General features: G+C 46.3%; 1 protein-coding gene across 13 annotated transcripts in view; it reads right to left on the reverse strand.

Annotated features, from left to right (window-relative positions):
- LDLRAD4 (low density lipoprotein receptor class A domain containing 4) overlaps nt 1–27,782 on the reverse strand; it is a 291,731-nt gene that overhangs the window by 233,163 nt on the left and 30,786 nt on the right. For 6 of the 13 annotated variants that reach the window (XM_057698971.1, XM_057698960.1, XM_057698958.1 and 3 more), the window contains exons 2-3: nt 16,626–16,723; nt 14,890–14,980 (exon numbers count right to left, since the gene is read on the reverse strand). The gene's annotated coding sequence lies outside the window, so the exon portion shown is untranslated. Of the gene's footprint in view, nt 1–3,958; nt 4,223–14,889; nt 14,981–16,625; nt 16,724–21,974; nt 22,024–27,782 lie in introns of those variants that run through there. The other 7 variants (XM_057698962.1, XM_057698959.1, XM_057698965.1 and 4 more) reach the window with 5 other exon arrangements.

The following is a 27,782-nucleotide window of genomic DNA, read 5'->3' on the forward strand; positions in this document are numbered from 1 at the left end:
CCCCTGCTCGCCGCAACCAGAGAAAGCCCGCACGCAGCAATGAAGACCCAACACAGCCAATAAATAGAAAACATTTTTTAAAATTTATTTTTATTTAACTCAAGTTTCCATCATCTATACTCATCTCAAGCCATTGACAAAAGCAACAGGAATAGAGTATGGGTCACAGAATCACAAATACACACAGAACGCACCCAGGAAAAATGTTAGCAGCCAACACGAGGATCACCTATGTTCCCACCCAACACTGTTGTTCCTGTTTGGCAGATGCTTTTGAAACACCTAAGACAACGAGCCAAAGGAAACAACAGGCCTTCAGAAATGCTGCCTTCTCCTTTCTACCCACTCCACCACCCAGCCAAACAGCAGCCAAAGGGCTCCCTGAGGCCAGGAAACCTCTGCACCCCATCGCATTTGCCCGTCACCTGCTAAGCCCTCGACGGCACACAACACCTGCATGGGGACAGACAAAACTAAAACACCCAACACAGAGCATTTCTTTTTGGCAGCCTAGGAAGGAAAATTCTGTGTTACTGGACATTTTCCAAAATTTCATCTGATTGGCTCGGAAGTACTGTCATCGGCTAGACCAACAGGTTTTAGGGCAATATTTCCCTGGTAAACAGGAAATGCCGTATGCTGTGGCCTCTGCTTGGGACACCCCATCCACCTCAAGCATAAAAAGCACAATTTTCAAAAACAGAACTATAAGCTTAAGGATGGAAGGAAAATTACATTGGTCATGAGATGACACATTTTTATTCCTCATAAACACTGCTTTGTTGAAATTTAGGAATTCTTAAAGATAAACTACATTTACATTGAATGTGATGCTCACTGTTCCTGAGAACCCTAACATCTTCGTTGCTAAGGTTTGGAACAGAGCAGCTGCGATTCAGACCAGGCAGGTCTGCAGGGTCTGCTGCGGGAGAAAGAAGGGCCAAGCTGGAGGTAAGGCGAAAGGTGCCCCAAGGCCCCACAGACCTGAGCCAGGTCCCTGGGGCTGCATTCGCGGGTACTGCAGCCACAAGCAAATCACTGCACCTGCCAGAGCCACAGCCTCTGCAGCCGCTTCATTCCACTTGTAAGAGGCCCTTGCCAGGACTAATACTTAATGGTTTCAATCAAGCACTCAGCAATTATACATTGAGTGAATGAATGAGTGAACATATAAAAAGAATGAAAAAACAACTGATTTGGCCTTCAGATGCCCCTCTTGGTGGCAGAGGGGCTTTGCTGCCGATCGTGTTGTTCATTGTTCTGTTCCTTGGAACACAAGAGAGTGAGCCTGAGTCAGAAGGTGTGAGGATGTCTGTGAACACAGACCGGCTGGGGGAGGAGGAGCGTGGGTGTTCACGCCACTGCTCACACATACTCTATGGAGGGGCCCAAACTCCATCCAGGCTTGATATGACGTCCATTTCAGTTTTAAGTTTTTATTGCCTGGAAACTGAGAAAATACCTCAGAGTTTAGTGAGCCTCAGGAAATTTAAATCCCCGTGTGTCACAACCAGTCCAGATGTGGCCCCTATGTGGGCTGACTTTCTTGGGGGGCCGCGGTACAGAACGAGGCCTCCGATTTGCCCTCTGGTGCTGGCAGTGACAGTCCTTAGACACACTGTACCCTCTTATATTCTTAAAAGCCTACCTTAGAGGCAAAGGTTTGGTGTAAATCAACTATGGTTTAAATTTAGGAATAAGAGACTTTTTTATTTTTGTGGTATACTGTAACTTCTTAGAATATACACAGTGTTTGATGTCTAGTTAGTTTTATATTTCACTAAGCATTTTGCTGCTGCCCACGAATAAGCAGTAGGTCACACATCTGATGGTAGACAACAAAACTCTTTCAAGATACCCTGATTTTGCTTCTTATCAAAAAAGAAAATATGCATACACTAGTACAGAAATAAGGCATAAAAAGATGCCTAAAACAAACCGTTATCTTTTTTTTTTTTTTTAAGAATACTTGCCTGGAAAATAAATAGAGGAAATGATAAAATTGAAGAAAGCAAATAAATAGAATCTTTAATAGTTATCAATTCTAGCCTAGCAAAGTTTGGATAGTATTCTAATGGCTTCAGGATTATTTTATCCAAAATAAATTAGATATGCCAAGAAGTAGATGTTGAGATAGTAGAAGACTTATAATATAATCAGATTAATGAAGAGGCTGCTGCTACAAATTCTCCAGAGAAACAGGACCGACAGGACACACACACACACACACACACACAAACAGATGGGGAGAGAGTGATTTATTATGAGGACTGGCTCACACAATTATGGTGGCTGGGAAGTCCCTCAATCTGTCGTCTGCAAGCTGCAGACCCAGGGAAGCCAGTGGTGTCAAAGGTCTGAGAACAGGCAAGCCGATGGCGTAAACCTGGACAGGATGTCCATCCCTCCCAGGACAGGATGTCACACCTGAAGCAGGCAGGCAGGCAGCAAGAGGGCCAAATTCACCCTTCTTCCGCCTTCTGTTCAATCAGGTCTTCAACAGATTGGACGATGTCCACCCACACTGGGAAGGCCATCTACTGAGAGTCTGACTCATCTGGAAACACTCTCACAGACACACCCAGAAATGTTTAATCTGGGCACCCCTTGGCCCAGTCACACTGACACAGAATTAATGATCATACTGACTACAAGCTAAACATTTTAAGCACTCAAAGTATTAACACTTTTCTATGGAGAACCATGGACAGGAAGGAATCCCAGCTCCTCTTACTTTTCAAGGACCATGTGCTGAGGTCCCTGAGAATCATGAGGAAACAAAGTCATCCAGTCTGACGATAACCAGTGGAAGGAATGGACGCCTCCATCAAAGGAGGCGGCATTGACTGTCAGGGCCCCACTCGCCCCACACTCAATGAAAAGGACTCCTGTGGGGTACAGCCCCGCCCAGTTCCCGAGCCCATCACATCTTCCAATGCATAAGAACTACACAACTGGACACACACAGGGTCGCGAACCAGTCTTGTTGTCCTAAACCAAATATACAGAATGTCCCCATGGTTCCCCCAGAGTCTGCTGCACCTCCCCTGTGATCCCCCAACATTCTCATAAAAGGCTGAGACACAGTGTGTTTCTTCTTGAGGTGAGAGAAAGCCTGTTCTTGAGCACAGTCCTTCACCCTGAGAAGCTCAAGTACCCAACTTCATAAGGAAGAGTTTTCATCTGGGGTCTGAAATCCAGCTGTTCTCTCCATAACTCTGTCTCTCCGCGGTCGTCCCCATGGCTCAGGGCTGGGCACGGCCGGGCCTGCAGGTGAGCAGAGCTCTCCAGGACAGTAAGAGATGGACCCCCGATGATTTCACCAATGATTTGTCTGTCTTTCCAACTGCAAAGTGTTATAGTGGACAACTAACAATTTTCCATCACAGTCTCATTTATGCTTTCTCCACTAACAACTCAAGTTCCCAAAAGATGGAGTAATGTTTTTCATTCAACTGTAAATAAAAGACAGATGACATTCCTGAAGGGGGTTTGAAGTTCAGCGATTAGACAATTAGCCAACTAACAGTACTAATTCTTATGTATATTTACACGTTTATGAACCCTTGAACAACTCAATGTCCTGCAACCTACAAAGCTCTGTCGATCCCTTTTACACTGTTGAGTCATCACAGACACCAGGATGCACCTCATGTCCTCCCTCACTCCCTCAGTTTACCCATCCACACGACAGGGGTCAGTGAGAAAATGGAACATGATGCAACTTAAGTCCCTATGAGAAGTTACCAATATGAACTCTGGAATGGAATGCTTTTCTATATACAAAGTGTAACATAACACAAGCTCAGAGCACATTCAGAACAACGACTAACCACAGCTAGTGTTGGGACCCTTAACGCACTGTGGAAAACACCATGCAGCACAGCATGAGTCATTGCGAAGCAACACAGAGCCCGAGCTCCTTCTGAGGTCTGACTGTGTCTCCAGAAGCCCCTACCTGCCAAAATGCCGAAGGCTTGGCGGCTGCTGTTTCCAGTATTTCCATTTTCTGCCAAAGCTCCACACGTTTATTTTTTCTGAGGTGGTGTCTTAAACACTCCTAAGTAGGGCAGTCACGTCGGTAGGCCTTCCTGCTTTGTTACTGTCACCACAGTGGCCAGAACTGTTATTATGGCCCTCGATTCACCTTGTAGCAGTGGTTTCTAAAGCATTTTTCACTTGCAGTCACAGTATTGTACTAATTCCTTTATGGATCCCTTTTTGCAGATTATTGAAACCATATTCCTGCAACATTTTAAAGTGAATTAGCCAAAGTTGTATATCTGATCCTACTATCATCAATTAAATTTTCCTTTGCTGTAAATTTGAGACAGTTTCAGTGTAAACAACCCTAATATGGATGGCCAAAGTAAACCTTTCAATTTCAAAAAAACTCTTGTCCTTCAAACAGATATGGAATAGACCTTTATTGATGTGATTTGGGCTAATGATGAAAGGTGGTTAAAAACAGATCACTGTGGGACTTTGCTAGTGGCTCAGTGGTTAAGAATTCACCTGTCAATGCAGGGGACATGGGTTTGATCCCTGGGCTGGGAAAATCCCACGTGCTGCGGAGCAACTAGGAGCAACTAAGCCCCTGTGCCACAACTACTGAGTCTACATGCTGCAACTACTGAAGCCCCTGCACCTAGAGCCTGTGCTCCGTGACGAGAAGCCACTGCAATGAGAAGCCCGCACACCACAACGCAAACCCAACACAGCCAAAAATAAATAATAATAAAAAATTTTTTTTTCAATGGATTACCTCACTTTACTCATCTGAAATTGAGGTTGGGGCACCTGCCCATTTTATTCTGGGTTATGTTCTACTTACATTTAGCTGAGAAATTGTAAAACTGCTGTGTTTTATCTATAAAAAATTAGAATTGCCACAGAAGTAAACCTTCAGTTTAAAATGTGAGAGGAATATAAACTGATCTACCTTCTTCATAGAATACTCATTTTGGAGATAATGGTGATAGTATCTGGTCATTTATCTGATGGTTTCTAGGTCTATATTAGATTTTCCAAAAACTCTAAAAACTCAGTTGATTCAACTAAAACTAGCTATACAGGTACATTTTGCCTTAATCTCTCTGCCTCCTTTGATATAGGTTTTTACCATTTTTCTCTGCATTGAACCAATGTCATCAGTGTTTAATTGATCTATTAATTATTCTCAATTGCAGGAAGTTTATATTTATTACTAGCATTTTTTCTGAAATATTCAATCATCTGATTTTAACTTGGAGTAAGTCCACTCCTCATAATATGCATTTCTCAGTTCCACATGAAACCAGAATAGTAACAATAATAAGAACTTGGGCGCCCCTTTCATAATGTGAGAGCAGATGGCACAGAAAACGTATGAGCTCACTCAACAGAACCAAGTCTTCAGAGTCAGGACATGAGACAAGAATGTAACAAGTGTGCTTATTTATCCAAAAGCTGTCCCCACTCCCTCATCCACCTTCCAAAGTGAATCAAGGGCTCCTTTCTCACACGTCTGTATCAGACCCAACCCAGCAGATACAGAACACAAAACCCACACTATCCTTACCTTTGGGTCAAGTATTAATAAAGTATATTTACTAAAACGCATTTGTGAAAGAAGAGTTATTGCAAAGCTTTTGAGTGTTCCCAGTTTCTAACGGCAGAACATCAACTGTGAAGTCTTTCCAATTACATTTAGAGATGAGGTGAATTTTTTTTCTTCCAGTTTTACTGAGGTCTGATTGACAAACGGAGTGAAATTCTTAAAAGTACTTCTGAGCAGTTTTAGAGAGAAAACAAGATATTGAGTCAAGGAATTCTGAAACCAGGAGTTCACTGGCCAAAATCATCCAAACTGAAGGCTGATGATACTATGCACTATCTCAGGTGACCTTTTTAGATGATCTACACAAGAGTCAGTGTGAGTTGCAACAGGCCTAAGGTGTCCAGGTATAGACAGGATATCCTGTGGATAATGGGTATACCAAGGGGACAATCTCTAAGGCTGTGCTGATGAGTTAAAAGGACACACAGTACTAAATGTTAAAGCTTGATGACTGTTACCTGACAACAGACTTGACCTTCATCGTTATAACAATACAAAGCAAGTACATATTTGCTGCCCTCAAGCCCTTTCCAGAAGGCCTGCTCTTGAATTTGCTGGGCATCTCTGGGGTCATCAAGCCACATGCTAATGACTCCCAGACCTCCGTCTTGCCACCCCAGCCTCCCCAGCCTCAGCCTGCCATCTGACCCACCTCCAGCCTCTCCCACCAGGTCCTACAGACCTGTCAGCAAGGACTCGCATGCAGAGGGAGCCCCAACTCCTAGGCCGCCTGTCTCTGTTCACCCATCTCCCCACTTACTAAGACTGAAGCCCCACGTTATTCTGCGTTCACTCCCTGGCACACCCCCGGCCTCTCACCCCAGGCCCTCTCTACCACCTGGCCTAGCTCAGGCCAGGCCACCTCGCCTCTGCCCTGGAGAAGCTTCCTCGCTCCTCCTCCAGGCTGGTCTCCTCAGCCTCTGTCTCTCCCTCCACTCACCCCTCCCATGGCTCCCAGACCCAACGTCCCCAGCTCGTACCTAATGACACCCTCTTACCCAAAAATGCCCCAAATGGTCTCCCACACCACAGCATGACCTAGGCACAGCATTCAAATATTTGGGGTCTGGCCTCCACTTTCTTTTCCAAGCTTCTATCTCTCGTCTTCCTTCCCACGTAGCCTCCACCCCAGCCGCGTGCATCTTCTCACCTCGGTGCCTGTGTGAGCCTTTGCCTGTGTTCAGAATGCTCTCTCCTTACATCTGCCCACCTGCACTCTATGAAGTGTGCTTTAACACCCACCTCACACGTCACCACCTCCATGAGTGTACACACAAACCTTCCCAGACTGGGGTACACGGGCCTCTCTGCCCTGGGCCCCCTCGGCACCACGCGCCAAGCGCACATCACTGTGGACTATGACCAGGGACGTACTTGTGGGTCTCCTTCATTGGACCACGAGGCCCTCTGTGAGGCAGGGCCTGTTTCCCAGTCATCCTTGTGCCCAAGCCCCAGAGGGCACAGCACACAGCTGGGGTTCTGATAAGGATAAACTTACTCACCAACAGCTGGTTATGACCCTGCTCATTGTCCCACCGCTCCTCTGCCAACACAGCTTCTCTGTCTTGGTGACAGGAGCATCTTCTCATACTTTTGAAAGCCAAGGTTTGCCCAGATTGAGACAACCATCCTCACCTTCTCACCTATTACCTTTCTGTCTTAATTTGACCAAGAGTTTCTCACACTAAAGATGACAGAGGCGCAGGAGGTGTGCTCCGGAGGGTGAGGCTCCCACCATCCACACAGAGGGCATTGTGCAAGATTGCCAGAAGTCATTCCAGTAAAAAATCTTGTGGAATTCTTATCACAAATAATGCACTATTATCCATAAAAGGTCACAATTAAAAATTTTTCCAATTTTCAGTGACAAAAATAAGAGTATGACCAGAAATTCTCCCATTTTCCCACATTTCCTGTCAGTCTCCCCTACCAGCACCCCTGACAACACAACAGCAACTTGCATGACAAGTGGGTTGTTCCTGGAAGTTAGCCCTCCCTGGAGTCTTGTAATGGTTCACAACTGCATAACACAGGGAGATCAACTAGATGATTGCTGATGACCTAGAGGGGTGGCACAGGGAGGGTGGGAGGGAGGCTCAACAGAGAGAGGATATGGGGATATATGTATAAATACAGCTCGTTTGCTTTGTTGTACAGCAGAAACTGGCAAAACAAACAGTGTAAAGCTATTATACTCCAATAAAGATTAAAAAAAAAAAAAAGAATAACGCTTCCCTCAGAACACGTACGAGTGGCCTGCTGGCCCGAATAATATTTATTACCTCTATGATAAAGTATAGCTCTCAATTCTATTGTTTACTTCCCTTTAATTAGTCTGTGTTTTCAAATCGTGTAATTTTAAGTAGATCACCTCCATACCTCAGCATATCTTTCTTCTGGATTCCAAATGGTATCTAATTGAGAATGTGCTTTTAAAAATAAGTTTGGGGAGTTTATGTTTTTAAAAAGAGGATACCCAAAGAACTGAAAGCAAGGACTTGAAGAGATATTTGGACACCCATGCTCACAGCAGCACAACAGCAAAAAAAGTGGAAGTTACAAAGTGTCTATCGATGGACAAATGTATAAACAAGATGTGGTCTATACAGACCATGGAATATTATTCGGTCTTAAAAAAACTGACACTTGCAATAGCATGGATGAGCCATGAGGACACTATGCTAAGTACAGTGAGGCAGTCACAAAAGGGCAAACATTCTATGATCCCACTTGTGTCAGGTCTAGAGCAGTCAAGTTCCTAGAGACAAAGTAGAACAGTGGTTGCCCGGGAGTGCGGGGAATGGGAGCTGTTTAATGGGAAAAGAGCTCAAGTTTTTCAAGATGAAAATGGTTCTGGGGATGGATGGAGGTGATGATTGCACCACAATGTGAATGTACTTAATACCACTGAACTGTTCACTTTTAAATGGTTAAAACATACTGTTTTCCACAGCAGCACTACCATTTTTCATTACCAACAGCAGTGCAGAGTTCCAAATTCTCTGTGAGATAGATTTTTTACCACACTTTTTGAAAAAGGGGAGCAGCAGAATGTTTGAAAACCAATTAAAGATCAAAAATAGATAACTGACTTAAATGCCACATTATTAAGGGGTAACAAGTACTTTTAATGCCGACTCGAAAGCATCCTTATATCTTGCAAAGCACTAAAAAACACTTCCCACACCCACATGAACCCGTAAAACAAATTTTCTCAAATGACTGAAGAATCTCAGCACATTCTCTTATTTTTATGAAGTCATCGGGGTACAGAGAGATGAGGAGTGAGGTGACAGGACACGTGGCAGCTGCCAGACTAGCATCATGGGAAGCAGAACTCCCTGCCCAGTCACTCCACTGGGCAAACATGGATCAATCCAAGCAAAGAAATAAAGCAAGGCAAAAGCATCATTATTCTTGGAATATAACTGCACAGGTAAAATACTACAACACAACAGAATCTGCATATCAGGTAGCAGCTTCAGAACTTTTAAAAAGCAAACGTAGATGCAGGCTGTGTCTGGGACGAGTCTTCCCTGCTGGAATTCGCCCTGGCTCCAGGGCACCTTGACACTCTGCTCTGGAAGAGAGGTGCCAGGTAACCTTCCCAGCTCCTCCAGCTCCATCCGTGGTCTCAACAGAAACTCTTCTGCTCCCAGTGGACCGTGCGGCCCAGGCAGCGTGAGCACCACCCCGGACCTGGCCAAGGCACTCTCACCCACGTGGTCCTCGGGCAGCTGTCACATCTCGTGTTTGGAAGTGCTCTGCACACTCATCCCACTATCCTGGCCCCAAAGGCGACTGGTCACTCAGACCGAAGGTGCTGAAGCAGGCCCTAAGGAGCAGTGACAAAGCCACTGTGCACTGCGGACGCAGAGGTGATGCACTCGTCACCTGAGGCTTCCTCCACTGCCCTCTGGACAGCTGCCGGCCTATAATAAGCACCCCAGGTGAGTCTCCAGAAAACCTGTAGAGAACACGGAACAGCACATCCAGGGGAAGAGGGGAAAACTGCTGATTAAATGTCAAGCTGAATCCACACAGACCCTAGACAACCTGCGAGCAGCCGGTCCCCCTCCCAAGCACTGGCAAGCAGCCCAAGGCGGAAACCACCCCCAACACAGTATTACAGGATGTGCAAGAAGAAAGCCCACACAGAAAAACCCCAGTGGACGGGGTCCCCTCTTGGGTTGTCACACCACGTATAAGCGGACCGCTCTCCTCCCTCTGCCTGTCCTCTTCAATCCTGTCAACACCTCCCTCTACCCACACTCATTACGCTTCCAAAATGATTTTCCTGAGTTAAATGAACTTTATCTCACGCTTTACAGCAAAAGCTCTTAACCTTTTTCGGAGGCCGAGAATCCCATCAAAGCCCCCGCCTTCTCTGTAGGAAAAAGCACAATTTCAAGGAATTCACATATGTCCTGGGTCCCAAGGGGGTTAAAAACCTCTGTCCCAGTAGCTGCCTCCTTCCATTTCCTTCCTTCATTGAATCTGAGAAACACTGGGCAACCCACCTCCATCTGTAAGATTTACATAACTCTAACAAATTTCAAGAATCCTTAATGACTCCTTCTGAAGGGGTGGCCCATCCACCCCACTGGTATTAAGGCTTGAAGGGGAGGCCATCTCACAGAGACTCAGGAGGCCCAGCCAGTGGGACATGCAGCAGCCCTACAAGACGCCCTCCTAGATCACGACACCTGCACCCGGCGCCCGCCCTCACACATGCACCAGTGTGACTTTGTGGGGACTGCTGAGTCTCCGTCTGCTACAGCTGCCACCTGTTGCCACAGGTACATTCTCACAAGAACCTGACCTTGGTGAGCACATTCACATGTGAGCGCTGTTCACCGGGGTGACACCCGCCAGGGCTGGTGGGCAGGAAGACAGAGAGGCGCTGCCCCCACCCCGCAGGCTGCAGGAGCTGCCTCACCACACACAAAGGCAGAGCCCACAAAGCCAAATTTTTGAGCTGCTGCTAAAAATCCCATAAAAAGCAATGCTATTTCTAACCTACTGCACCATGGAAAAATACACACACCACCAAGCAACCCAGAATCTCTGAAAGGTTTATTTTTATACCCTCCCCTATGTCCCCCACATTTACCTCCCCCACAAAATTTTTAGGTGGAAAATTTGCTAGCTTTTTAGCAGTCTGATGCTGTGCTAGGCACTGACTGACGAAGTTACTGTGTTTCAGTTTAACATGAAACATAAAGGTGTTTTTCTGATACAACTCTGAATGTCTACTTAGTAAGAAAATAATATAGTCTAACAATAGAAGGACAGCATCCAACACACAGGCAGAGAAAATTCCCAAGCTCCCAGGCCACAGGCAGAAACGGCAGAGGTAACAAGATTCTCTTCCCAGCCTCTAGAAGTAGTGTCCTGCCTGCTGGCATTCCTCTTTGCATTGCTGGGTCTTCCTAACTCAAACACGGCACATGGCATCCCTGATGCCTTTGCTGAGTTCCAATTTTTCTCAGTGCCACTCTTAACCTTAAAGTGGAAGAATGAGGGAAAAGCAGAGATGGGGCTCAGATCTGAGTCCCCAGATGCTGTGCAGAAATGGGGTGGGTAGGAGGAAGGGAGAAGGAAGAGGAGAGAGAGGAAGCAGGAGGTGGAAGGGCCTGAATGAGGCCTAGAGAACCCAGAAGCTCTATCACAAGCCAACTAGTCTACCTGGGATCTGTCCCAGGACCCCTCCCACTGGGAACCTTGGTGTCACTTCCCTGATGACAACCTGGAAGGCCAGAGAGGCACCAACCCACCACTGCCCAGCTTCTCACACAGCCAGGATATCTTGGTGCAGCCTCTGAATGACCCCAACCTAACTGTAAGGCCGTGTTTAAATCCTCCTTCGAGTTAGGGAACTCTCAGTACAAACCCTTCATGGTTTAATCTACTTTACTGGACACTGGCAAAAATATACCTGGAGAAAATAAGCATTCCTTTATACAGTGTAGACAGCAGAGTCCTACACTCAGAGGTGATGCTTCTCCCAACACTACTGATCCTCTTTGATGCACCTTGAAAGTTTAAATTTAACACAAAGACAGAAGTTCAGGTCAGGCTGCATCACCTGTATCTACGGTTATGTTTCAACTGCTAGAGCACCTCCCCACTGGAACCACAGGTCTCACACTGCAGAACTTCCATTTGGCTTCCTGGTCCTCACCATCCACTTCAGATCCCTTAAGGACCTTGAAGGAAACCAAAAAAGAGGTGGGACGTCCCCCCATCTGAACCTCTCTCACCTATACCGAGTGCCAACAAGGTCTAAGTCTCATAAAGAGGACAGGAAATGGTACAAAAAGCTCAAATTAATGATTTGTTCACCTCCATCCCAGCAGCTTTGTGCTGTGCCAGGGCACCAGCACTCCACCCGGCTAACGCCAGCAAGATGCCTCATGAAGCTATTCAGCAAGCCTCCTTAGTCCTGAAAGAGGATGGAAGGCTCTGACCCTGCTCTCTTCCTCTGATCTGCCCAGCCACGGTCCTTGGATAAGAGCTGGCATCTGGACAGAAAACAACTGACATCTCATCAAGCTCTTACTATGCATCGAATGCTGAATTAGGCATCTTCACAATAATTCCACAAAGCAATTATTATCCTACTTAAAGATAAGAAAACCGGAGACTCAGAGGAGATTAGGACTTGCCAGAGTAACAAAGTGAGTAAAAGGAGCAGGCACAGAATTTGAGCCAAAGGCCATGTATGCGACTATACCTTACAGATGCAATGAGGCAAAGAGGCACCTGTCCTCAGATTTCTCAAAGAGGTCAAAATTTTAAAATATATTTAATAACAACATAGACATGGGGACTCAACCCAATTTTAAAACCAAGTCCAAAAAAGTCCACTGTACAGTAAGACAAGCATATTCTGCAGTTAACAAAAAGCCCAGACCTCCTTGGGCCTTCCCAGCCCAGCAGACAGAGTAGAGTGGTAACGGCACGAGTCCATCCGATCAGCATGTGGGAATGTCTCCCGGTCCAGCTGTGAGCTTTAAAGGACAGAATTTTACAAGCAAATATAAATTCCAGGACAGTCAGCTATAAGAACCTTAGAAGTGTGAAAGCTCTTACAACACCTCGGAATCCAAATATGTGCCTGGAAATGACCTGCACTGCACCAGGCAATACACAGTTCTGCAGACAGGAATCTGTCCTTAACCGCTCTTGTGTTCAGAAGGAGCGATGTAGCTTTACTTTTAATTTAAAACCCATATACAGTAATGTAGTCAAGAAAAAGTTTTCCATTACCAATTCTGAAAGTTGCTTAAAATAGCTGACAGAATGAGGTAACTCCATATATGGGAGGCAGTCGGGTACTTATGTAATTTGCAAGAATTATTTCTACTTCTGTCAAAATTCTGTAAATCAAGCTGCACAGTCCTTAGGGGCAGAGTCCAGTGGTGTGTTCAGTTACCCAGTAAAATTCTACTTGAAGACAGTTCTGGTTTTTGGTGGGCGAAGTCAAAGAGGACCATCTGAGCTGATGACAGGAGGCAACGCTGTGCCCACACTCTCTCTGGCTCTGGTGGAGACGAGCTGCCACCTCCTACTCTAAACTGGGGGTGGGTGTGCCAAATCGTGGACGAGAAACACGACACCTCAGCAACACTCACCACATCGGGGAAGGCAAGGGATTCTCAAACATCACACTGTCCTGTCAGGTAATGAAGAACCACGTGAACGAAAAGCGTTCTATCAGTCACCGACCACCTTCAAGGAGCACAGCCTGAGTGCCCTCCGTGGAAGCATACCACCCACCCCGTGAAAGCCTACTGAACAGGCTCCACGTTTGCAGGTCCCTGACTGTGAAATCCACTCAGGAAACAGCTATGTAGGAAAAGCACCCAACAGTGACTCAGAGTGTCTGTTAAGTACAGCATGCTTCTGAGCACCTATGATTTCTGGAAGCTTCCAACCTGTGAAAAGCCCACGTAAATTCAAGGGTCTGTGTGGCGCACTGAGGAAGCACATTACATCCTTCCCAATTCTCCAACTGCCTTGTCTATTTCCAACAACCACCATGAATAAAAAGGCTTGGGTAAGCTCTGAGCGCCTCGGGGCAGAGGGGATCTCCATCAATCACTTCATCTGACAAAAGTCTTGCTGAACTCCTCCTAGCTAGCAAGCACTGTTCCAAGCCCTGGAGGAAAGACACAAGTGGGAGGGAGGGAGATTCTTGCCCTTATAAAGCTTACATTCTAGTAAGGAACACGGCATAAACAATGAGTCATGCCTGGCACGTTAAAAACTTAGGGTAAAAGAACCTTATGTTTTACAGAATTTTTTTTAGTTTCCTGAAGACTCTCAACTGTTCTCCACAGCCTGGCAATCAGGCAAGACAGGAATCACTAAAATACTTAAGAGTTGACAACACAGAGGCACAGAGAGGTGAAGAGACGTGCTAAAGGGTAAAGTTGGGCAGGCAAGCCGAAGCCTCTAGGATACTCCCAGCACCACCCCACCCCCAGGCACCTTCACCACTGTCCCCCACTTGGGCCGGCTCTGAATTGGGCTTTGGGTCTGAGGATGCGCAGAGGTGACCAAAACATGTGTGTCATCTAAGCTTCTACTTTCAGATACCCCGAGGCCAGGCCACTTATACCCCACCCTTCAAAAAGAAACACACAGGAACACACATGCAGCAAATTAGTAGGTCAACACCCCCTTATAGTACAGATCGCGTGTGCTACTGACACAGAGAAAGGAAAACCTGCCCCCTTGCTGTTACAACAGCCAGGAGAGAGAGGAGCTGATATCCATTCAGTGTGTGCTACGTGCCAGGTGCCGTGTGAAGCATGGTGGCTCAACACGTGCCATGGCAATCCCATGGTTATTCCCATTTTATGAAGTTGGAAACCAAGCAGAACAAAAAATTTAGAATGAGAAACAAAGAATCCCATTTCTCACCGATCTTAAATGTTTTTAAACATCTAGGTATACTAAATGCTCAGGCTCAGCAATAAATACAAACTGAACAGTAAGATTATTTTTCTTCAGATACTCTAGTAAATCCAGAAATACATATTTTATATACATTCACAGCCCACTGTGAATATACCTGAGTATTAAACAAAAAAAAAAGTCACATTTAATCTGATATCATGCAACTTTCCTCCAATCAGAGAAAGTTACATTGGGAAGATAGTTTTTGCACCTAGAAGTCAGGACCACTTTCTTGAGAGGAACACCATCTCAGAATAGTCAGTGCTGTGACAAGCTCTGGTTCACAAACATTATCAAAGAGAAGAGTCTCAAGCTCTACTCACCTTTTAAGCTGTACAAAAACTGACGTCACTTCCTGAAAACAGTCCAATCAGGAGACAGCACTTTGATGTTACAGATGTAGAGGCTGAACTGCTGAAAGGAAAAATAAAGAATTCCAGTGAACCATTTCTTGGTTTCTCTTAGTGTACCATCCCCTTCTCCAAGTTCCGAAAAATACTTGAGGACTGTCACAATAAAAGGCACAAATACCAAAATGAATAAAATAAGCATCAAATGATAAACAGAAGAGAGAAGACCCCTAGCACACAATCTGTGGCACAGGGTATGACAGAACTGGGGATAAATTTTCCAGCAGCCACAGGGCCAGCAGGTTCTCAGCTTGCAATCAAAGGACACACACTTGTTGTTTCAAAGTCACAAGCCTTTTTTTCAGTGAGGGGTCATGAACAAATAATGGACAATGTCTTGATTGGATTTGGGATTTTTTAAATTATAGACATCCTAAGTATGGCTATGTCTTAAGAACTCAAAGTATCTGTCAACCACGCAGATCCACCGATCATTAACTATAAAGGGAGCCAGGCCCAGCAGCACCTTTTTCCTCCTTTGAAACCCATGTCTAGTTTTGGGAGAGCAACAATGACCCCTGCTTAGTGAAGACGCAGGTAAGGTGATAACGTCCGGGATTGCGTCTGCAAAGCTTTCTTCACCCCTGCCCTCTACCCTGTTGGTAGGACATCTTCCTGACTCCGTCTGGTTCCAGTTCACAAAATCTGTCACCAACATCCTTCTCCCAGCCTGAGGAGTACGCTGTTCTTCACGCCACTCCAGGTCACATCAGGTGACCGCCTCACACCTGACAAAACAGTTCCAGATAAACTCAATCAGCTCTGCCTCGGATGGCACAAGCACCTCTCAGCACCCCGCCTGCCAATGTGCAGGATTACACTCCCATCCAAGGGTGAATAAGCCACCATCTGTCTAGCTTGTGTGCTGCAGTGTACTCTCCAGCAGACTTGGCCCCCGAAGCATGTCGCCGCCATATGTCACTCCTGAGTGACCAGCCAATGCTAAGACATCCAGATTAAAAAAAATGACTGCTTCTAGCCAGAGGATCCTATGAGATTCCTGTGGACATCCACCCCAAATACATGAGCCGAACACCCCACTGTTTTCATGTAACTCCTTCCTACCAATATTGTAAACCTACAGACATTACTTTCTCCTCTTGCCTTTTATCTACTGAGAGAAGAAAACCCACTCTGACTTTCCAGATGGTAGTCTTATTCCTCAACTGGGACTGCTCTCGTTAGTCTTCCTGGGATTCAAATGCTGATTTCTATGTGACAGAAGTCAGTGGAATAACCAGAAATATATGTGGTGGATAGAACTGTAAGGTGACCCCGAGTGGGGCCACACCTTTGCCTAATTTCCTCCTCTTGGGTGCGGGCAGAACCTGTGACTTGCTTCTAACCAACAGAACATGATAAAAGTAATGGGATGTCATGTGCTTAATCAGGTTACACTATGTAAGACTCTATGTCATGTCAGCCTACTAGAAAGTGAGGGCTCCCTTTCTGGCTTGGGAGAAGTAAGCAGCCATGCCTGAAGGACCTGTGAGGGGGCCACACGGCAAGGACCCGCACGGGCCTCTAGGAGCCGAGAACGGTCTCCAGCTGACAGCCAGCAAGGAAACAGGCACATCAGACCTACAGCTACAAGGAACTGAATTCTGCCCACTTAAAAAAGCTTAGAAGCAGATTCTTCCCCTACTCACACCTCCAGAAGAGAATACAGCTGGGCTGAGAGCTTGTTTGCAGCCTTCTGAGATCCTGAGCACAGAACCAGCCATTCCCGGACTCCAACCAATGGAAACTGTGAAATAATACGTGGGTGTTGGTTTAAACTATTAAATATACGGTCGTTTGTTTTGCAGCAATAGTGAATACATTTAACTTGGTAATTAATTAAATATAGGAACATATAAAACATACATGCATATATTAAATGTATACATAGCTAGCACATCAGAACAGCCCTCCCTACCTGCCTCATCCATCCATAAGAAAAAACTCTTTCTCCTACTTGAGCTCCTGTGGGCAAGAACCAACATCACCATCACCCTGGCATTGCCAAGACTGTGAAGAGTATGTGGCACATGGGAGGCCCTTAATACCTTCTCTTAAATATGATAAATTAAAAGAGTTGTGATTTGTAGATCTCTGGTTACTGTAATAAGGCCAAAGCAACAGAATTTGTGCAATCCTTCAAAACAGAGCTCAGGGCCTCAAAATTAATTTCAAAATAGGTGGAAGACACTTAGCCTCACATTCTACCCCCAAATGATGAATGGACAATTTCTCCAGAACTGGTTATGTCATTCTACCTGTGAACCTGAGTCAGTGCTTAGAAATTTTGCTCCACAGTTACCGCTTTTCCCAAATAGCCTTGCCACTTCTCGGGCATTTAGCTATCAGCTGAAGGTTAAAAACCAAAAAAACCCCTAGGAAAATTTCCAAAGGAAAAATGTATGAATTGTTCTTCATTTTCCATTTGTATCAATGATTCACTCCCAACCAAAATGGAAAAATCTGTGTAGGTCAAATGCTCTGCCTAATTCTGAAACAAATGCTAATGTCAACTTCATGACAACCTATTTCAAAGGTTAAGATTTTTATATTTAAACTTCTGATTTGTAATTCTTTTAAGCAAAATTTTATTTAAGCTCTATTTAAAAGTTGAATGCATAAATCATCATTTCTGCTATCCTTGAGAGACAAATCATTGGTTTTTATATTACAAAGAATATTGCAACTCAAGTTGTGTCTATTTTAGATGTCGAAAGAACTAATATAATAAAAGAGATTTTAAAATATCCAAATCAGTTAAATTACTGAAAAGAGTACAAAATAAAAACTTCGTTCATTACAGAAACACATCGTAATCTCCTAAAATCTATTTTCAGGATCTTATTTTATATTCCTCCTCTCTCACAAATCACTCAATAAACCTGAACATTATCTCCAACAGTTATCCCCTGTGCTCAGCCTCTCAGGCAGCAGAATGCTCACACTCAAGCCAAGAAAAACTAAAAACACCAGTTTCATGACATATGAGGATGAGAATTTCAATAAACCCACCACTTCTCGGCATAATTTTAACTCTCTTGGGCCCATCTCTATGTGTGAAAATAGCCAATGACCCACAACAGGGAACTGGAGGGGTCCCCGAGCCGACCCCTACCCAGGCAGAAGAAGAAACAGGCCCAGAGGACAGAATCCACCCAGTTCCCTCCACCCTCAGATCTAGTAAGTACAGGCCTTTTCCACCATCTCACAAAGCACAGCTTTTCACAAAGGTCAGTGCTTAACAGAAAGACTGAGCAAGAACATTATGCCCCCACCCAGAAAACAGCCTTTGGAAGAGTGGTTCACTCAAGAGAATTAATAAGCACAGAGGCTCACACAAGGTGCCAACAACGGTGCTCCTGTACCACGCCCCGTGCTCCGAACGCTTTAGGATGGTCCTGGGGACTGAGGGTGTCACCAGTCCCAAACCGTCTCCCTAAAGCTATCAGGGGCCCGTCCCTGGGACGGCAACCGGCACGAAGTGGTAGATGTGAACTTCAGTGATTGAGAGACTAGGGAAACAGAAGGCCTCTCCTTCCCAAACTGTCCTGGAACTCGCAGGTGGCCCACGGGACGGCCCGGGCGGACGCAGGACCAGGCGCAGCCTCCGGGATTAGACGCGTCTGGCCCTCCGGCCCCACGCTGGTCGCTTGAGTTGCTTCGAGGCAGCTGGGCCAGAGCAAACGGACCGGGATTGTGCTGGACGCCTGGGAGCACAGCCAAGCCCAGGGAGGCCCGTGCACAGGCCGGCCGCCTCCAGAGAAAGTTCGGGCCCTCTGAGGGTGAACAACCTGTCACCTAAGGCGAAACTGCACAGGGTGGTCTCCAGTCTCCGTACTGCTGGGGCCCAACTGCCTCGGGCCGCGATGTTCAGAAGCTCCACAGCCCAACTTTACAGATGCCAGAACCACATATGAGGGAAGCAGGCGACGGCCACCGGGGCAACGCTGCAACGCGAGGCCGCACTACCGCTGGCACCGCACCGCGACTGGGCTGTGCTTTTCAGGCAGGTGCGCACCCACCCACAGAGGGGCACGCACGCACCGGGGGCGCACCCAGGCACGCAGGGGGGGGCACGCACGCACACAGGGGCGCGCACGCACCCGAGGCGTACCCACGCACACAGGGGTGCGCACATATTTGTTTTGCACAGACGCAGGCGGGACTTTAAAAGCCCTTAGGGCAGAAGCTTCCAGATCCTACAGGGGAGAATTAAATGTTCCGAAGCCGGAAGCGGAACAAAAGTTTTCAGCAAAGCTAGAAAGAGCAGCTTAAGGAAACACCAAAAAAGACGCAGGTCACCAAAAAAATACGTAGGTTTCCTTTAAGTGACCTTCTGGTCCAACAGGTTAGTTTCCTGCTTACTATTGACTCCTGAACAACATGGATATGAGCCGGCGGGTCCTCTCAGATGCCGGTGTTTTCCAGCTTTCACTTTACAGATCTTTAAGTTCACTAAGCATGGGGGGAAATCTGTGTTGGAGGAGAGGTCACAGCGTGAGGAACCAAAAGGAGAAGGGTCTGAGTACTGAATCCACCCAAAATGTTCGTCTGCCTGCCCTTGGCCCCACCCATCGGCCCCTTTGTTTTGGGGGCAGTTCGCGGGTGGGTGTCCCAACCCCAGCACCTTGATTTCCAAACTCGAAAGAAGAAAGGCAAAGCCCGCCGCCTCCGTGAAAGATCACCAAGCATTTGAGTGGAAGCATGACGAGGACCACAGGACGTAAAGGGCCTTCTCTGCTCCGGAGCCGCAACGTCCGGGGTCTGGGCCTCCTGGAAGGGCCTCTCGTGCAGCTGTCGCCTGTACAGCGGCCTTGCACACAGCCACATGCAGATGCTGTGGGCCTTGTGGGCGGGCCAGGGTCCTGACCCCCAAAGGCGGGGTGGGATGGGGGCACATCAGGCTCAACCCAGGCTGGGGAAACAGCGCATTTTGAAGACCCGTTATGTCCCAAACTTCCTGCCACTTACTCTCAGAAAATAAGGAGGAGGACCTAGGTTGTCGTTTCCCTGAAAACCCGACATATAACAGGAGAGACAGGGCAGACACAAGCAAGCCTGTGCTGTCATAATAAAATGTCAAGCCCTCATAAGTTCTCATAAGCCAAAGATAAAAAGTGTCCTCAATTTTTTATCGACCTCTATTAACATCCAAAACAGACCCAGTTCTTGGCAGAGAGCTGTTCCTACCAGCCGGAGCCCTGGTCCTGGGAGGGAGCAAACGCTGAATGCCAGAAAAAGATGGGAGATGGGAAGCAGCAATCCGAGCGCCAGCACATCGAAACCCACCCAAACCCCTGGACCAGCATCTGGCCAGCAGGTGCAGGAGCACCAGATGTGATGCAGCACCCCACCCCTGCACCTGCGGGTGGAGGCGGCCGGGCAGTGGGGTGACCCATGCGGGCGTGGTGAGCGGGTGCATCCCCGCAAGGCTGGAAGGAGGCCAGAGGCTGACGGTGGGGAGGTCTTGGGGGAGGTTCTAGAACAAGGGCAGGTGCTGGGCAGAGTGAACAATGACGAGGGTACCAGAGATGAGGTTGGAGAGGCCGTGGGGCCCAGGTCTCCTACACAGTCGTAGAGACTGGCTTTGACTCAAGAGGAAGGAAAAGCTTTCATTCCACAAGGGCTTCCAGACCCTCAACACCCGGGCCCTGTGCCAGATGCTGATTGAGGCCAAGGGAAGAGTCAAAACCAGCCTCTTCCTCTGTCTCCATTCAGTGGGCTAAGTAATGGGGGCCTGGGAGCCAGCGACCTGTAGGCTTCTCTCCACCCTTTATTCACACAGATGCTGAGCCTTCACCACGGCAACCAGAGATATAGGACTTCCTAAAGGTGCCCAAACGAGCATGAAGAAGCAAATTAAATTCAAGGTCATTTTAGTCTTGGCTATGCCTCATTGAATTCTAAATATTTAAGTCTGTCAGCGGTAGTATGATAGCTCTATAGTAACTATAATGGTTTGAAAATCATAACACCCTATTTCCCAACATTTCTGAACAGCAAAATATTTACTATTCACTGATATCTAGATACGAATTTGTCATTTTGGTAAGTTGAGCCAGTAATAAACATCTATGGTTGGTCTTTCTCCTCCATTAAACTACATACACTATATCTTTTAATACTTCCTCCATAACTCCTCCATAAGATTAGTCACTTTGTACTTTCATTTTTAATGCAATATATGTGTGCATGTATATACATACATACACATATACACATGCATATATATACACATATATACACATACACTGAGTTGTGATAGTAAATATTTATACATACTTAGCACATGTATAACTTTTTTAAAATTTCTAACACTACTTAGCCTTACTATGTGACCTACATTCTATCTTCTCTTACATTGCAAGTCACTTTTTTTATTGCTGGTTGTGAACTAATAAAATGATTTCATGACCTGCCAATGAGTTGGGACCAGTAGTTCTCAAACCCTGGTCTGGGCACTTAAATAACTAAGGCACTTAAATAATGACTATTAATGAATTAATAACCCCATGTTTGTCACAACATCACCTTTCTCCCCGTTGTCTCCCTACCCTCCCAGCCCGCAGAGAAGAGCAAACTGTAGTCTACCAGGAAACTTTTAGGGTGTTCTGAAGGACCATCCCTCACAGCACAGTCCTGCAGACTAACCAGAAAGCAGAAAGGAGCCAAACAGAAGTCACCCCCTCTGACTGGTTTGTGCATAAACTCTTCACATAAAATCTGGGATAAAGCACCCTGAAATAACTTAATGAAAACATATTCTGCTGCTAAAGGATCTTTGCTTTTGACTTTAATGCTTCGATAAACTTGTAAATGGTCATTAAAATAGGCCCAGCACGGGTACTACTTTGTACCCTAGAGCAGGACAGATTCAGACTGAACTGGTCTGCAGTGAGCCCCAAGATTCTGCATTTCTTACAAGTTCCCAGGCACCCCACCGCGATGGCCCAGTAACAAAGCACTAGACAGCCCTGGTCGTTGGCAGGTCTCCTTACCCCCTAATAATATGTGTTTAGTGCACAGCAGACCCCTCAGCAGAGAGCACCGGTTTGAAGGCAGGTATTCAGGTGACACCCACAGCATGTTCATGTTGGCTTCAGGTGACAGGGGCCACCACTGGTGGTGATGGAAGGGCCAGCTGGGCAGAGAGGAGGTCAGCACCCAGGTGACGAAGTGAAAGAATGCAGGGCCGGGCCCAGTGCAGAAACCTATAAACCACCAGAGGATGAGAAGAGACATCTGTTTGGAAGTAACTCAGACAGGACAACTCTGATACACTACACGTGAGCCACTTTCCACCAGATGGGCGCTGGAGAGCTGCAGCAGCTGGAAGACGCATACTGATGATGAAACCATTGTTCAAAGAAACGTCCATCTACCCCATTTTATGTGAGAGAAACAGATGCTCCCAATACTCCCACGTTAATCGATCTTTTTAATTGAAAATACATACATGGTTCTATAACCTCATTAGAGATCAAGTTCGTTAGAGGTCAACATCTAGTGGTAAAGACTGGTTGGTCATCAGCCAAGTGCTTATATTCCATTAGGTCACAGTGTTTTCTTAAAAAATTACCACATTCCTCTTCATTTTAGGCTATTCTTAGAAAATATTTCCCAACATTTTCTCCATGAGATCATCAAAAAATAACTATTGAAGTTGAAATTCTACCCACTTGGAGGCAACTATTAACCAATTAGAGTCTGGACACACTGTTCTACATGTACTGAATTAATAAGGGTAAAAATAAAATTCCAGAAAACCTACACAATTCAGCCATCTCTTGTTTGAGGCCATGAAGTCTTTCCTCATTCTTGTGGGTTTCATTAAACTAAGCACAGGACACTATAAACGGATTTGCTAGTTTCCATACTTGCTGCCAAATTTCCACTTCTGCAAAACCAATTTCAATCAGAAAAAAAAAGTAAAGCTAATCTTCTAGTTCTTCACGTGGTCCAATTTATTCAGAATGTGGAGTAAAAAGCTGGAAGAAAGGAAATCAATTGTTGGCAAATAATGCAAATGTTAATTTATTACCTTTATTATTTTAATCACTACATTGTCTCAGAATCATTTCCTCCCCTGAGTTCTGGAAAGCTTTAAAAACATGAACACTGCCAAACAGTGACCTTGTTATAAGCCAAAGTTCAGTTATTTTAAGGAATTTAGCCTTTTAGCCAAAGGAGTTCTCCTGGAAATCCTTCCAAACCATTAACTTTGTTAAGAATTTATACAGGTTTACAATATAATACCGCATAGCTTCTAAACATTTTAGAGTTTTACTCTGTGCATTACTTTTAGCCTTTAACAAAGCAGTACAAGCTAAAATTAATGACATAGGTAAGGAGAGTGGAGACAGGGAAAGCGGGAAGTAACTTTAGCACAGCCACGCTAGTTACAGAGAATCAAGCCAACGGCAGGACTGGATGTGTGCGGGATGCTTCAGCTGCAAAGTACCAGAAGGAAGAGTAGTTTTGAAAGCATAACATTTTGCATCCACTGACTTATCAAAATATCTCCCTCCCTCGGCATCTTCAACAGTAAACTCAGATAAGCACCAAGTTTTCAGAGCCTCAGATGAAATTAAGCCCCACTTAGCCAGCACCCAAACAGCTGGGAAACTAAAGTAACTGGAATTTTTGTGAGAAAGAAAATCATTACAACCATAACACCTTAACACACAAAGCAATCAGCCAACTTTCCAGTTACAGTGGCTGCCCGGACCAGGAAAGGAAGGGAGAAGGGCAGAAAGACAGAGGAAAGGGACCGGATGCCCCCATCTGGAGGAAACTGAGGTACAGGGAGAGGAACGGACTGACCAGAAAGCCCAGGAGTCAGCCCTGTCTGCAACCCATCCACAGAGGCACAAAATATCCTGCCACTGACGAAGAAGATGACGGAAATCAGTGCAATGCTGTGTGTTCAGCTTGAAAAGTATGAGAATAAAAAGTCTCATGAAAGAATGCCCTGGTCTGCACATGACTTAAACCCAAGCTCAGAAAGGACAGTTAGTTTATATCTGTTAATCCCATATTCCTAATCTGTCCCTTCCCCACCTCCCTCTCCCCTTTGATAACCATAAATTTGTTACAAACTACTATACATAAAATAGGTAGGCAACAAGGATTTAGTGTACAGCACAGGGAATTATAGCCACGGTCTTGTGATAACCTATAACAGAATATCATCTGCAAAACAACCCCACAAAAAACAAAAAACAAAAACCGAATCACTGTGTTGTACATCTGAAACTAACACAATATTGTAAATCCACTATATCTTAAAATAAAAAACTGGAGATTTATTGAATCACAATCCAAAGCAAGCCACTACACCTGGGCCCCAGAACAGCTGCTGGACACACAGGTGTGGCCCCAACCTCCTGGGAGCAGACAGACAGCGGGGATGAACCAGGACGAGGCTGAGGGGCACCCACGTCTGAAGGGAGGGTGGCTGGTCTCAAGCTACACGCAGCAGGAGCCGGGTCTGAGCGCAGAGGCAGTGTCCCAGGCACGCGAGCTGCACAGGTTATTTTTAGAAAGTGAATTCTCACGCGTAGGCCGCCCCGGGAAACCCTCGCGATCCTGAGAAAACTGTCCTCCTTCTCAAATCCCACCACATGTGACAGGGACCGGTGCTGCTGCTTCCAAACAAGTGAGGCAGACCACCTTCTGGTGACTGTTGTGCTGCAGGCCTGTGTGTGTACACATGCACATACACACGCACACACACACAAACGCACACGCCTCCAGGGGCTGCAAATACAGTTTTCAAAAGTAACCAACATTTCTTTGATAATTTAAAAATGCATGACTCTACCTGATCGCATGCAGAAAACGTTTCAAACACATGTAATTACTGAGGTATTCTTGCAAATACAGGTGTAACTGAAGACTGGGACTCAGTTTCAGAAGTCTTCTCCACAACTCAGAACTGCAGTCCAAGGAGCAAGTCTAACCAGCCTCCCACTTGTAACAGGCACCGGGCTGATTCTGGCCAAGGTGGTTATTCCAAGTACGAGACAATTTATCGGGCAGTTAGCATGAAGATTTTAATCTCACTGGAACATAACAATTGTAATTTTAGATTTGCTCTTACTCAGAATTCCATTCATATCAATTTTACACCAAGTCAATGACTCCCACCCTTTGGGGTTGTGATGGAACTGTAGCTAATGCCCAAAGGCACCCCCAAGGAGGAAGGGGCCTCCTGGCTGGGTGTCTTTAAAGCAACTCCCTTCCTTCCACTTACAAGCTGTTGTCAGCTACCATCTCAATGTGGATGTCACTTAGGCAGCTTTCCTTTGATCTAAGACCATTGTTCTGCCAATTAAGAAACAACTCGGGACTTCCTAGGTGGTGCAGTCGTTAAGAATCTGCCTGCCAATGCAGGGGACACGGGTTCAATCCCTGCTCCAGGATGATCCCACATGCCGTGGAGTAGCTAAGCCCATGCCCCACAACTATTGAGCCTGTGCTCTAGAGGCTGTGAGCCACAGCTGCTGAGCCTGTGTGCTGCAACTGCTGAGGCCCGCACACCTACAGCTCATGCTCTGTAACAAGAGAAGCCACCATAATGAGGAGCCCGCACACCACAATGAAGAGTAGCCCCCACTCTCCACAACTAGAGAAAGCCCGTGCGCAGCAACAAAGACCCAACACAGCCAATAAATAAATAAATGTTAAAAATAAATAAATAAAATGTTACTTTAAAAACAAACAAACAAACAAAAAATCAATTCATTCTCAGCCATGCCCAGCAGAAGCCCAGGCCTGAAGTCAGCAGCCACCACAGACCGTCAGAATCCTCCCGGCTTCTGGACACAGTAGCATCACACAGGAAAGAAAAGAAAAGGCAACAGCCCAAGTGTGTGGCCTTCTTCAGTTTGTGGCATCCACTCACCCCCAGGGCTATCTGAGCAGAAAAATAAAGCCAATGTCCTGCCCTCAGGGAGCCACCACCTACTCGGGAATCTCCAGCCTCTAGCCTGTAGCAGGAAGATTTAACTCTTCGTAGCAAAATCGCCTTTTGTGCTTCTGGGTCCAAAGGGAGAAGAGGATGGGGTCCTGGCAAGTGCTGCCCACTCCGGATGGGATCACACCTCCTGGGCACTGTCTCAGCTCCCGAGTCAGAATCTCTGGGGATGGGGTCTAGGAATCTACATTTCAATAAGCTCCCCAAATAATTCATAAACACACCACTTGGAAAACAGAGGTCTAAACCCAAATTAAACTGACCTGTGTGAGGGAGGGAAGCAGCTCAGTGGTCAGAGGTGGGAGGAGATGCGTGGCCCAGGGCAGCTGAGCGAGGACTGACACGGGGCTGCCCCACCTCAGTGACCACAGGACCCACAACCGACCACCAAGGAAGTGATGGGGGATGGGATTTCACATCCTGGGTACACACTCCATCCCCAAATGACTGAGGGAGGCCCTCTTACCTTTCCCGGTGATGTAACTGCTCTGGAAAAGCAAAGGAGAGGCCTGCCCTGCCCCGAGTGTCTGGAGCAGCTCGTTCCTGCTACACATTCCAGCAGCTGAAGATGAGCCCAGAGGAGCACTCACCTCTCCAGGAAACATCCAGCTGCACAGCCAAGGAGGGTGACCTCCTGGCAGAGGGGCCAAGAAAGGGGTGGTCTGTTGGGTAGCACTAGAGAAACAGGGTGCCACAAGGAGCAGAGGAAGAGGAGCAGAGCCCCAGGCCAAGCCACTGTCACCACGTGGTCAGCTTTATGTGGTTCTGGGGGTCCCTGACCAGGAGCATCCCCAGGGAACACGTGAGAACAAAGTCTCAGGCTCCACTCCACACCTGCCAGTTCAGAAACTCTGCATTTTAAGAAGCCCTCTAGGTGATGCTGACACACACTGAAGTCTGTCCTCTGTCTAAAGCACATAAAGGACACATGAGGAGGGGAGAGAAAAACCAGAGGTCAAAGGCACAGTGGTCTGTCCCCAGGCTATTGCAAAAGTCCAAGCAAGAAACACTGGGACTCAAAGGTAGTAACTACAAGTAAGAATGGAAATGCTTGGGTGAAAAAATACTTGGGAGTAAAACCGCAGGACTTGGTGACATGGGGATGGACCAAACGTGAAGGGAGGAGGAGGCAGAGACAGAAGAAGTCCCGGTTTCTGGCTTGGGTACCCAGCTTTAGGTCAGGTAAAAGAAAAGAGAGCTTTTATGTCATTGCACAGACAAGTCTGCCAACGTCTGCCTCAACTTTGAAACACTCAAGTCTGTTACAAGCCACCTTGGGATCCTCCAGATTCAGGAAGATTGTACTTTAAATGCTTTTATATGAGGGTGAGTCAAAAATTATCCACACTCCGGTTACATTAAAACTTCTGTTGGCTGCACTGTCTTATCAGTGCTTTCCGTTCAAGGCTACTGTCTCCCCAGTCACTGCTGCACAGGTGTGAATGTGTTACATCAGTTCATTTGTAACTGTGGTGCGAGCAAAAATGGAAAGAAGAGCTGCGTGCAGTGATTCGTTTTTTGTGATCTGAGGGTGTACCTGGTGCCGTTATTTATCAAAGACTTTGTGCGCAGTGTGGAGAAAGTGTTTTGTCACAAAGAAGTGTGTATGAATGGATAGCGAAGTTCAAGGAAGGTCACACAAGTGTTAGCTATCAAGAAGGAGTCGGATTCACTTCTGATGAAGAAGTGAAGACAGCGGTGCATTCACAGCTCGCAGCTCAGCCGAAAATATTTTTTAATGAGGGAATACGAAAGCTTGTTGACAGATGGACAAAGTGTATTGAAAAGCAAGGAGATTATGTCGAAAAACGATGTATTTGTCTCTTCT

The sequence above is a fragment of the Hippopotamus amphibius genome, chromosome 11 (assembly GCF_030028045.1).
Source record: "Hippopotamus amphibius kiboko isolate mHipAmp2 chromosome 11, mHipAmp2.hap2, whole genome shotgun sequence".
Classification (NCBI taxonomy): domain Eukaryota; kingdom Metazoa; phylum Chordata; class Mammalia; order Artiodactyla; family Hippopotamidae; genus Hippopotamus; species Hippopotamus amphibius.